This window comes from Myotis nattereri, assembly GCF_964212035.1.
Source record: "Myotis nattereri genome assembly, chromosome: 4".
Lineage (NCBI taxonomy): Eukaryota > Metazoa > Chordata > Mammalia > Chiroptera > Vespertilionidae > Myotis > Myotis nattereri.
Window position 1 is genome coordinate 38,690,897 of NC_138079.1, and position 12,405 is coordinate 38,703,301.

Genomic DNA, 12,405 nt, shown 5'->3' on the forward strand with positions numbered 1-12,405 from the left:
AACACTGTGGGTTAAATAGAGACTACTGTTTAAACATGTAATGAATCCGTGCACTCAAAAATGAGTGGGAGTTTGTCAAAATAATGTGATGCTGTTTCTTAAAATGTTTAAGTACTATACAATTTTGATGGAAGTTAAGATGTAAATAGCAGATTGATGACACTCATATCTCAGACATACTTACACCTAAAATAACATATCTCCAGAAAATTCTGATTTGGTGTGTGGAGTGGTAAACAGGCAGGAAATATTTTAGAGACCTGGTTTAGCATAGGTGAGGGCTTGGTGGAGGTGCATTTTACAACTTGAAATTTTATAGTTGGGACCCGGTTGATAATTAAGAGGCAGATGACCCCACATGTATCACTTAATTCATGAGGTGCTTAACATTGTAATTGTGGGTCCTCCCTCACCTGGCAGGTGTCGCCTGGGCAGCTGTCTCAACCTGTGCCCACGCTGCTCCAGGAGCCCTGTGTCCTCAGCCTGGGCCTTTGCGGCTGACCCTGGACCTGCCAAGGGGTAGGCTGGAGGGTCCCGACAGGGAGGGGCACTAAGGTGGGTGTGGGGCTGGGGTGCCCCCAAGGCGCAGTGCTCACAGCTCATTGCCTTCCCAGGTAAGGGGCTGGGTAGCAGCAGGAGCCGGTGGCTGGTGGGAAATGTCAGGTTGAGAACCCAGTGGATGGAGTGTCATCCTGTACACCAAAAGGTTGCGGCTTTGATTCCTGGTCGGGGTGCATGTGGGAGGTGGCTGATCGATGTTTCTCTCATCCTCATTTCAGGCTTTCTTTGTGTCCAATGGCCTGAAGTCTCAGAGTGTAATAAAAATTTTACTCAATAAAAAAAAACAAAAACAAAAACAAAAACATTGTAATTGTGACTGATTTTTCTCCAGTTACTAACAATATTTAACACCCACCCAACCTAATTTAACACTGAAATACATGCTCTTCTGTCTGGTTCACCACTGTTTTGGTAATCTCCTGAGTCCAGCAGAAACTCTGAAGGTAGAAACCATGTCCTGGGTAGGCTTTGGAGTTGGGTAGACCTGGATGGGAACCCTGGCTTGTCCATTTACCAGCTACATGATCTTGGGCATGTCACCTACCTTCCCATTATGAGTCTCTGTTCATAATGGTGATAACAGCAGCCACCTCATAACGTTGAATAAAATAGAGATGTGTGAAGTGTCTAGAGCAGTGGTGGCACCTACTATGAGCCAACCATCCACTATCAGAAGAGTCACCCATCTTGGAAATAACATGGAGGATAAATACACTCTCATTGGTGTTGTGAACTACTAACACACCAGTCACCTAGGGGGGACATTTTGCAAGGTTCCCAGGCATCCCAGAGGTAATCCCAAGACCGATCACAGCAGCCAGAACTCTGAGCACAAGGACGGCCACACAGGAAATCCAGGCGCACTGCTTGTTGGGAGGCCAGCATCGCTCTGTCACAACAAAACACACAACTCGGAGGAGAACACATCTTCATCTCAGGGCTCGTGTTGGGGGTTAACTCACCAGGTGCCCATGGTTATCTTAGTGTGAAAGGCAGGAGCCAAAATGACAGGATCTTATCAGTAAACATGTGCTGTGAGTTACAGTGGTACTTTTCCTGCCTAAGCTTTTAATTCGATTTTCTGGGCAACTAGCCTCGTGATAAATGAGTGTTGCTCCCCCGCAACCCCATTATGAAATGAAGTTTCAAAATGAAAATACAGGGCCAGGGAGGTGACAAGACTTCTGAGGCTTATGCTGATTAAGTGGAATATCTCACCTCAAACCCAGGGCTTGCAGTTCCCTGTCCAGGGCTGTCTACCATGCCAGGGTTCCCTCACACCTGGTTTTCAGGTCGCCTACATCAGAATCATGAAGGAAATGCAGGTTCTTGGGCTCCACCCCAGACCTACAAAATCAGGATCTCTAGGGTGGAGGCAGGGTGTCTGCATGTTTTTTGAGCACTTCTACACACCCAAGTTTGAGGACTCCAGCCCTATGCCAACGATGAAATGCAGGCTTTGGTCTGGGGTTCCAGCCAAGCTTTCCAAAGGACACTGCTTGGCGGAGCCTGGAGCCAGCCGCCTTTGAAGAGCAGGGAGGGAGCTGCTTCTCTTGAGAGAGGCTGGCACGTGGGGACTTGCCTGACGGGTTTGTTGGCAGGCCACGCAGAGAAAAACAGAGTGCGCGGTCTGCTGCTGGTCACGTGGTCAGCACCTTTAGCAAACAGTGAGACTCACCCTTGATATTTCTGAGGCGACCCATTGACCAGAGCTCCGAAATATCTCTGAACCTTCTCCAAGAGCTGAAGTCTGCAGATGTGGGATTTCCTGGGCCCCCACCAAAGGAATTAGCGTTCAAACACACTTGTGGGTAAACTACATTTTTAAAGAAGAGAGATGGGCCGAAACCGGTTTGGCTCAGTGGATAGAGCATCGGCCTGCGGACTGAAGGGTCCCAGGTTCGATTCCGGTCAAGGGCATGTACTTGGGTTGCGGGCACATCCCCAGTAGGAGATGTGCAGGAGGCAGCTGATCGATGTTTCTCTCTCATCGATGTTTCTAACTCTCTATCTCTCTCCCTTTCTCTCCCTTTCTCTCTGTAAAAAATCAATAAAATATATTAAAAAAAATAAATAAAGAAGAGAGATGGGATGGCCTCCTTTCATAGGAACCACTCCTAGACTCTAAGGCAGCGGTTCTCAACCTGTGGGTCGCGACCCCTTTGGGGGTCGAAAGACCCTTTCACAGGGGTCGCCTAAGACCATCAGAAAACACATATATAATTACATATTGTTTTTGTGATTAATCATTATGCTTTAATTATGTTCAATTTGTAACAATGAAAATACATCCTGCATATCAGATATTTACATTATGATTCATAACAGTAGCAAAATTACAGTTATGAAGTACCCACGAAAATAATTTTATGGTTGGGGGTCACCACCACATGAGGAACTGTATTAAAGGGTCACGACATTAGGAAGGTTGAGAACCACTGCTCTAAGGCATTTATGCCTTTGGAACTATTTTAAATACAAAAATTAATTCTTTTACCTCTAGCACTAATAGAGCTTCAGAATCAGCAGGCCTGTCATGTAACTGAATATTCATATTATAGGAGACAAAACTTAGGCTTAAAAGTTTAAGTGTTATCATAGCCTGTAGGTGGGGAAAACAGGGATCAGAACTCAATCAGACACCCTAAGTCTTCCTGCCACACCCAAGCTCCCCCAAGGAATCTCATTCTGCGAGATCACAAACCCCTTGTAAGCCTTCACTCCTTAAACCAGAATCTCCTGCTCCTGGGTCAATATTAATTTGTCCAAACCCACATCTGGAACTCTCTTCCATGCATATAATTGGATGTGTAGAAGAAAGCTTTATGCAGAACAATTTTTTATAATGCAATTTATAATAGGAAATGTTAAATGCTAACAGTGCTGAAACACTTCAGTCACTTTAAATATTAAACACCTGTTTATTAAAAGTGATAAAAATTTACTCAGTTTTATATATGATGATTTCTCGAACATATAAAACAACTGTATAAAAACATTAAGCATGAAAACAAAGGTTGGGGAGTTAGCAGTGGATGTCTCTGGATTGTGGATCATGTATTCATTCATTGTTTCTAGCAAGGATTTGTGGAACATCTGTGTCAGACAGTGTACTAGGCTCTGTAGATACAATGGTGAACAAGATAGACAGACATAGTCTGCCCTCAGTGAGCTTACAGTCCAGAGAACAATGTGATTATTTTGCCAGCAGTGGGGAGTTGCTGGCAAAAATCAGAATCACAGTAAGTTTGGGGTTTTCTTGTGTTTTGTTTTGTTTTGTTTTGTTTTGTTTTGTTTTTTAAATAAGCTCTCTTAGTGATTCTGAAACAGAGCTAGGATGATACTCTTCTAGAAAAAAGGTCTTAAGATTTTATCATTGTATATCCCTTCAGTAACAAAATACATAAATGAAATAAAAATAAGCATTCCCCCCAAATATATGATTATTTATTTATAAATATATGCATGTACTAGCCCACTAATAAATATATTATATATATTGTACATTGTCCAAAATTGAAATTTAAGAAGAATGAAGTTATACATATACTATATGTATTTAAAAAAAGGTTCTCTATTTTCTACCCTGAGCCCCCTGGACCCTCCTGTGCACCCTGTGTGGTTCCTTTGAACATCACTTCTCTAGTCTAAAGGATAAGGATAATGAGGCTATGATCAGAAAACAAGAAAAGAAGCTATTTTAGGGAGTCATTGTTTATTTCATATGACAGCCCGTAAAGGCGTTCAAAAGGCTAATGCAAACACTGATGGTTGAAATAGCATGGACATTAAAATAGACCTGATATTAAAATGGAATTAGAACAACAAAACCTGTCTTTATTACCTCAGTGGTGCATGTGTAATTGGAAACCATGCCACTGCATGAGGAAACTTCATGGGCTCTCTGGGCCCTAAAATCCTCTTAACTAAGCCATAACAGCAAGAGGGAGAGAGAAGGAATTGTGCAGATGCAAGATAAACTGGGGCTTCCCCAGGCCTGGGGGCCTGAGGGTGTGCAGTGGCTCAGCGCCCGCCCGGGGCGTTGGGATTCTGAGGGGCTTGGGGCTGGGATGGTGAGCTGAGGTGCCCAGAAGCCTTGGGCCTGCACAGCAGCATTTCCCCACTTGCTGTGAGACCTGACTAGATGCCAATTTCTGCACTGAAGAGGGCAGCAGAGAGCAATAAATGGGCTCCAGAGTCCTCTTAGGCTCCTCTCAGCCCCACTAACCAACCATTGACTACCATCCTCACTGGCTCAGGAGTGGCATGGACAGAGGAACTGAAAGGGGCAGGAGACACCCCTGTCTGTCCCATGCTATTTGGGGGTGACTGGCCAGACATTTTATTTTTTTAAAGAGTGAAAATTTATATATATATATATGATCCAAATTTTGGTTTTCATTGTGATGATAGCCTATAACAGTCAGTCTTAGAACATTCTGAATCATCTGGATGACCACAATTGAGTAGTGGTATATGTATCATCAGAATCCTCATGTTTATCCTTTGATGCGTGTTTATGAGATTCAGGTGACTTCATGGTGTACTCTATTACTGAGAGATTTTGCAGGAGGTTGAACACGGGAATGTGGTGGGAGAACTGAGTCATCTCAGGGCACACAAAATACAGGCATGTCAGGCTGAAAAGGAACTTGCCCCATAACCATGTACACATTTCCAGTAGATGTGCACTACGTACGGTCGCAGTCATCAAAAATATCAACTTTCAACCATTCCATTCACAATAGTTTTAGTAGTATGTATGCGTTGAGGAATGGCTCTATTCTGAGTGAACAATACTTAGATGAGTTGCCCGCTGAATGTAGATTAGTATCTTCAAATACAAGAGAGATACTAGTTATCAAGTGACACCTGCTTTGCTCACGTACAGCGTGTTGGTTAAGTGAAAGGCTTGCTTCTCCTGAGCTACAAACCAAGGCTGGAATGTTCTGACACTCCTGTTTCATATGCAGACAGACGTTCTCAGGAGATATATATTTATAAACTTACAATGTAGAAACAGACTAAATATATGACCAGACCTGAGCTAAAGTTGTCTACCATTAACCTCAAATTGGCCATTTAGTTTCTGAAAGATAATACCATCCACTTATCCACTACATTAAATTAATATCATAAATTTGAACTTTATTATCTTTATGGTATTTGATTGTAATTTTGTTCTGCATTTATACTGTACTCTAAAATGTACAGTTTAGCCCTAACTGGTTTGGCTCAGTGGATAGAGCATCGGCCTGCGGACTCAAGGGTCCCAGGTTCGATTCCGGTCAAGGGCATGTACCTTGGTTGCGGGCACATCCCCAGTAGGGAGTGTGCAGGAGGCAGCTGGTCGATGTTTCTCGCTCATCGATGTTTCTGACTCTCTATCCCTCTCCCTTCCTCTCTGTAAAAAATCAATAAAATATATTTAAAAAAATAAAAAATAAATAAAATGTACAGTTTATCCATTGTTTTTATGCTTTACATATTGAAATAACGTTATAATAAAAGTTAAAGGGATAGTAACATGCTGAGGAGGCCTGCAGCAATTTTCAGAGAATGTGAAGGGGTTCATGAAGTATTTGGGTTGGAGGAGCCTACCCCAGAGGACGCTGTCCTCTCTCCTCCTGGCAACCTCACTGCCCGATCCAGGATAGCTCACCTCTGAGAGCTGCTCTACATTCCTTTCTTCCTCCTTCTTCAGCATAGGCCCCAACACTTCTCTTCGCATAACTCCACACTGAGCGGCTGTGCCCCTCAGCGGACTCTCCTTGGGACAAGTTTTGAGATGTTAATCTGGTCCAATAGCCTTACTTTACACTTGGAGAAACTGGGGCCTAGATGTGTGGCCTTGCTGTGTTGATGCCTTGGGGTCATTGACTCCCCCTTGCCAGCTTCTGACTAAAGGCCACTGGTCAAGGCGGTGAAAGGAGAGAGGCTCTTGGCTTCCACGTGGGGAAGCTTCGTTCCTCAGCCTGCCGCCTGTGGTGAGAGAGCTGTTCCCAGAAATGCACCATTGATTTGAATACTCAAGGGGCTAGAAATATTAAGAGCTAATCCAAACCTTCAGAATTGTTGGCTCCAACTCTAGCAAAGAAGGATAAACAAAATCATTCTGAACTGGAAAATGGTTCAGGATTAGTTTGCTTTTCCAGCTCATCAAAAATAAGCTTTCAACACCAGAATGCTTTATTAAAATGTTTCTAATAGGCCTCATTGTTTTGTTAACCAAGCTTATCACCAGCATAGCATCGTTATATCTGTGTTGCTAATTGACTTCTTTCAAACCGGGTTGACATTTTAGTTGCTTTTGAACCACCTTCTTTTTTCTTTTCATGAAATAGGTCATGTATTATTAGCTTCTTTGAAGATTGGCTGCCTTTTAAGGGACATTTTTATCATACTGACTTATGTGCTTATAAAATATGCAGTGAGGACAGATGGTCAGAAGGCTGGAGTGGAGAAGAAGGAAATAATTATCTGCCTAGTGCAAAGCGTGTACTTGCAATATTCCATGTATGCTGCAAACTATAAAAGGTCACAAAATAATGGTGTGAGCCATTTCAGTTAACACAGTTGTTTTGTGTCTGCTCTCAGCCTAGCACAGTGATGCTATCAGGTAGGAATGCTGGGGAGCATCCAAGTGGGGTGGTACTGCTTGTGGAGCCCCCACAGATATTTCCCCAATCAACGTGCTGTCTGGATCTACTCTTGCAGTTCTTATGATTGCAATAACCACCAGGGAACTTTGATAAAACAAGGTTTGTTACCCACAAGTAAACAAATCCAGACCATGAAGAGAGTGAGGGGGAGAGAGAGAGAGAGCGAGAGAGAGAACGAGCAAGCGCCCTGAGAGTTTCTGGGGACCTAGGGCTCTGTCTTTATTGAGGTTGAGGTTGGGGTGTCTAGGGTTTTATGGGTTCATTACTGGCGAATTCTAAATCTAGGATTAAAATATAACCTCGGTTCTAATATTATTATCTGATCCCCATTTAAAATAAACTCTTGTATTGTATCTTGCTTCAAGCAAGCCATTATGTATTTCATCAAATCTCAAGTGCTTTTGAGGTTGAGAATTTTTTATTCTAACCCTAGGTGTCACTGAGAGAGTTCACATTACTTCATCATTACTGTCCCCTGGTGGGCAGTTATAGTATGGCATATCAGCAGCAGCTTGCTTACAGAGATGCATGCTGATTTAAAAGAGGTTAAGATGGGAAAATAAAGAGAGCACTTTAGAATTGTTGGAACAGGGTACCTTTGCATAAAAGAAAAATTAGGGACGAATCCTTCATTTTGCATACATTTTCCATAGTAGGCCCTTACTGCCTCTGGTTCTTTAAAACATAACCTGGTTTGCTAAATCCTAGCTGACACACCATGTTGATGGAATATCGCTGCTCCACAAAGTGGGTGGCATTTGTGCAGGCAAGCTGTGCTTGTGCCTGCCTGTCACCTGCGGAGAGAAAATTGCTCTTATGTCGGTACATCGCCCTTATAATCTTTCTTTTTCTCTTTCTCTTCCCTTTTGCAAAATGTAGATAACAGAAAACTACTTACAGTCTTCATCTTCTCTTTTAAATACAAAAATCAATAGCAGGCCTCATCAGATAGGTTTAATGGTTTGTGTTCCTCGGTATTTCAGCCTGGAAAATGCCGAGGTTTAGTCCTGTTTGGTCCTGTTTTAAGCATGTTCAGAACACAAGCGTGGGAGGCCTGGCTCCTTCACTGTTTACTGGCTGAGCAAGTCTCATGCCTCCTTGGATCTTGGTTTCCTTGGTTCTCAAGTGGAAGGGACTTGGTTGTCAACTCCAAGGGACTCCTGGGTGAACCAAACGAGGTAACTATTTGGGTACCTTTTAAAAGCTTTATACCAATGTCTGATGAGAATCACTGATAAAAATACTTGGAGGGTGTTTTGACAAGTGCTGCAGTAGTGGAAACAAATCTTTTCAGTTTTGTTTTTAATTTTAAAATAATTGGGAACAAAATCAAATAATTGGATCTAAGTCTGTGTAGTACAAAGAGTTTAGCCTATTTTTAGGGTTCAAAAGTGATGACAAATTGCTATCATATGGGACTGCCATTAAGCCACTGGTGATGATGCTGAAGTCCTGTTCAGTGAGTAGACACAAGTTTGGTGCACAGGTTGCTGGGAAGTCAACCCCAATAGCAGCCTCAACTTTCTCCAAGCAGCACATTTACCTGGCAAGTGGGTGGGGACCTTCTGAGCTGGAGCATGAACCCCTCTCAGACCTTTTGCAGCCAAACCCTTAGGACCCAGATTGTCTCCAACATGAGCCTCCTTGAGATTGAGGGGAAGCCTGTATGTTGGGGACTCCGTGGGGAGTGGGCCCGTCTTCCCAGAGCTAGTGAAACCAGAGGCTTTCCGGAACTCTTCTGTGGGTTGGTCACCTGGGAATCCCTGTCTCCTTGTCCCTGCCAGGGATTGTAAGCATGCGTGACCCTGGACCTCAAGGTCCTGTGGCTTGTGGGAAATCTGTTGAGGTCACCATCATGGAAAGTCATCTTCAGCAGGAATGAAGATTACTGCTGGCTCTTATTACTATGTGAGTGGTTTAGTCTATTTATAACTTACAAGGCAACATTTTAAAACAGTTCAACTATATATTTACTTTAATTGGAGACTATTTTTATGTATATCAATAATTTTATTTAAATGTTTTATAACGAAACCATTATATATATATGTATATATGTGTGTTATATGTATATATCAATATAAGTGTATTGACATTTATGAAAAGTTGATTATTGGAAATGATTGTCAGTGAATGTAACAGGGCAATTCTTGTGCACAGTCTTTGGCCTCTGGAAACTTTGAAGGTCTAAGGATGACATAGGCAGCCATGTTTACCCCCACCAGCTCAGTCACTTGGAATTTACCTCCGCCTGCCCTCCACCTAAAGCTGCCCAGGAGTCGGAGTCTGGGAAACCCTCTTGGTACTTTAGGTGCCTTGAAGCCATCAGCTGGCCACAGGGAAGGTATTTTTGGGTGGCTCCTGGGACAGGACTGCTCCTTTTTATTTAAAAATTTTTTCTTTTTATCTTTTTCAAAAAAAGTAGAAATGTCACCTTTTTATGATCCAGACCTGAAGGCATTTTCTTCCCACCAGAAAGAGAAGAGACTTGGGTCATCTACAAGAGAAGGAGCAGCCTTGACTACACGGACTTGCTGTGAGTTACAGAGAATCCCGGCAGAAGTGAGACCTCTCTGAGGGAGGGCTGAGTTGAGCTCTCTCATTTTGTCTCGCCCTTAGGAAGTGCTCAGTGAATGCTGGTGGGAGAGAGACAGGGAGGGGACCAGGAGATTGGCAGGTTCAGGCCTTTAGGAAGCAGGTGTCGGGCTCAACAGGAGTAATTTGGTCCAGCTATAAACAATCCAGAAGGATCTTTTTAGAAAGAGGACGATTTATTTCTCCAAGTAACTAATTTGTCGCTATGCAGGGGGTTCTAACATAGGCACAAAGTGGTGTGCTGGACAGACAAGTAAGACTCATCTATTTGTAGGAGCTGAGTTGTGTGGGGTGAAGGCTCTCCGCAGGGCAGGTTTGTGGAGAAGGTTGAGGCCGTGAGGGGTGGAGTGTGTGGTAAATGCCTCTGATGCTGGCAGCCGGGCTGTCCTCTGGAATCATACCTGAGCCCTGGAGAGAGCAGGGAAGGGAAGAAAGATCAAGGGAGGGGAAGAGAAGGGCGGAGAAGGGAAGCAGGACCTGTTTTCATGGACTCCTTGTGCTCAGGTGGCAGAGTGGGACACAGAGTCTGGAAGAGGGCTGTCCTCCTTCTTTCTTTGTAACTACCAAAATCCTTAACTTCAGAGGCCAACTCTGCTAAACAGAAAAGGAATGGACTGAAAAGCTGGCCTGTGGTTCAGGAACACCAGGGGCCCTGAGGAGCAGGCTGGACGAAGGCCAGGAACGAGGAAGGCCAGGCAGCTGCGGGGCCACGGCCCCATCCTGCCGTGAGATGTGGCCGTCACATGGAGTACAGCATCTACTGCTCCCGGGAACCGAATATTGCTGTGGTTGCCGCTGTCACTGCGGTGGACTCTACCGTTCTCACTGCTGTGGGTCAGTAGCTGCCAATTCAAAAAGCTGGGCTGGGAGCATCCGATCGGTTAAACCTCCATCACACACTTGCACTTTAACTGCAAAGGAGGCTGGAAGGGGGCTGGGTAAAGGGGAAACTAGGAAATAAAGCACCTGGATAACCTCTTTGATGGGCAAATACATTAACTTGCTTGTTAATAAGTAGATTTTATTTTATAGCTGAAAACACCCTAACAGGCACAAGAGTATACATTACTTTTATATTCAGAAAAGTGACAATTTTTTTTAAATGCCAAGTTATTGGGGATTCTGACCTTGGCTTCCTGAAGCCACAAAAATAATTTTCTTCCTCAAATCCATTCCTTTGATATTTACTTTTGTTATCTATTCATTGACATTCACTTGGTTATCTATTGCCTCATATTACTTGTGGTTACGTAATTTGTACTGTCTTCTCTCCCCGACAAGACCATGTGGCACAGTGGCCATGACTCCAGCATTTGCACAAACCTTGACATTTGCGCTAGGCTTTCTCCTAAGACCACAGTGGTTGATACATTTAATTTCTTCCCAAGCAGGAGGCTGTGCAAACTGACCAAGTACACAAGGCTCTCTTGGGAGGGCCCTCTGACGTCTCATGTGTGTGACGGGGTAGAGCCATAACCTCCCCATCGGCCCTGCCCTGAGTGTGACAGTGGCGACACCCCAAACCCCTGATCGGCCCTGCTCTGTGGGGGATAGAGGGCGGTGCCCCAACTCCCCTATCCGCCCTACTCTGTGAGTGACAGGGGGGAGCTCCTCAAGCCCCTGACGGGCCCTGCTTTGTGCGTGACAGGGGGGAGCTCCCCAACCCCCTGATCAACCCTGCTCTGTGCGTGACAGGGGGGAGCTCCCCAACCCCCCTGATGGGCCCTGCTCTGTGTGTGACAGGGGGGAGCTCCCCAACCCGCCTGATTGGCCCTGCTCTGTGCGTGACAGGGGGTGGCGCCGCAACCTCCCCATCAACCCTGCCTTGAGTGTGACAGGGGGTGGTGCCCCAACCCCCAATCGGCCCTACCCTGAGCGTGACTGAGGGTGGCATTGCAACCTCCCAATCCGCCCTGCTCTGTGCATGACAGGGGGCGGCGCCCCAACTCCCCAATCAGCCCTGCTCTGAGCCCAACCAGGGGCTGCACCTAGGGACTGGGCCTGCCCTCTGCCACCCGGGAGCAGGCCTAAGCCAGCAGGTCGTTATCTCCCGAGGGGTCCCAGACTGCGAGAGGGCACAGGCCAGGCTGAGGGGACCCCCCTTCCCCCCCGAGTGCACACATTTTTGTGCACTGGGCCTCTAGTAAGATTATAATGGAGCTGAGAAATTCCTACTGCCCAGTGACCTCACAGCACAGCCATGGTAATGTCAGGACATCGCAGTGCAAAGCATTCCTCACCTGTTGTGGTCATGCTGGTGTAAATATACCTGTCGCACCGCCAGTCATATAAAAATATAGTTTATACAATTATGTACCACTTGATAATGATAAACAACTATGTTACTGGTTTACGTATTTATACTACTACTAGAGGCCTGGTGCATGAATTTGTGCACGGTGGGGGTCCGTTGGCCTGGTAGGTAATCGAGGCCTATTGGGGGCTGCCCGGCCAGGGGAAGGGACCCCGGGAGTTGGCTGGACGGGGGGGGGGGGGGGGGTAGCTGGCTAGGGGGAGGGGCTGGGGGAGGTTGGCTGTGGGAGTGCACTGACCACCAGGGGGCAGATGCTCAACGCAGGGCAGATGC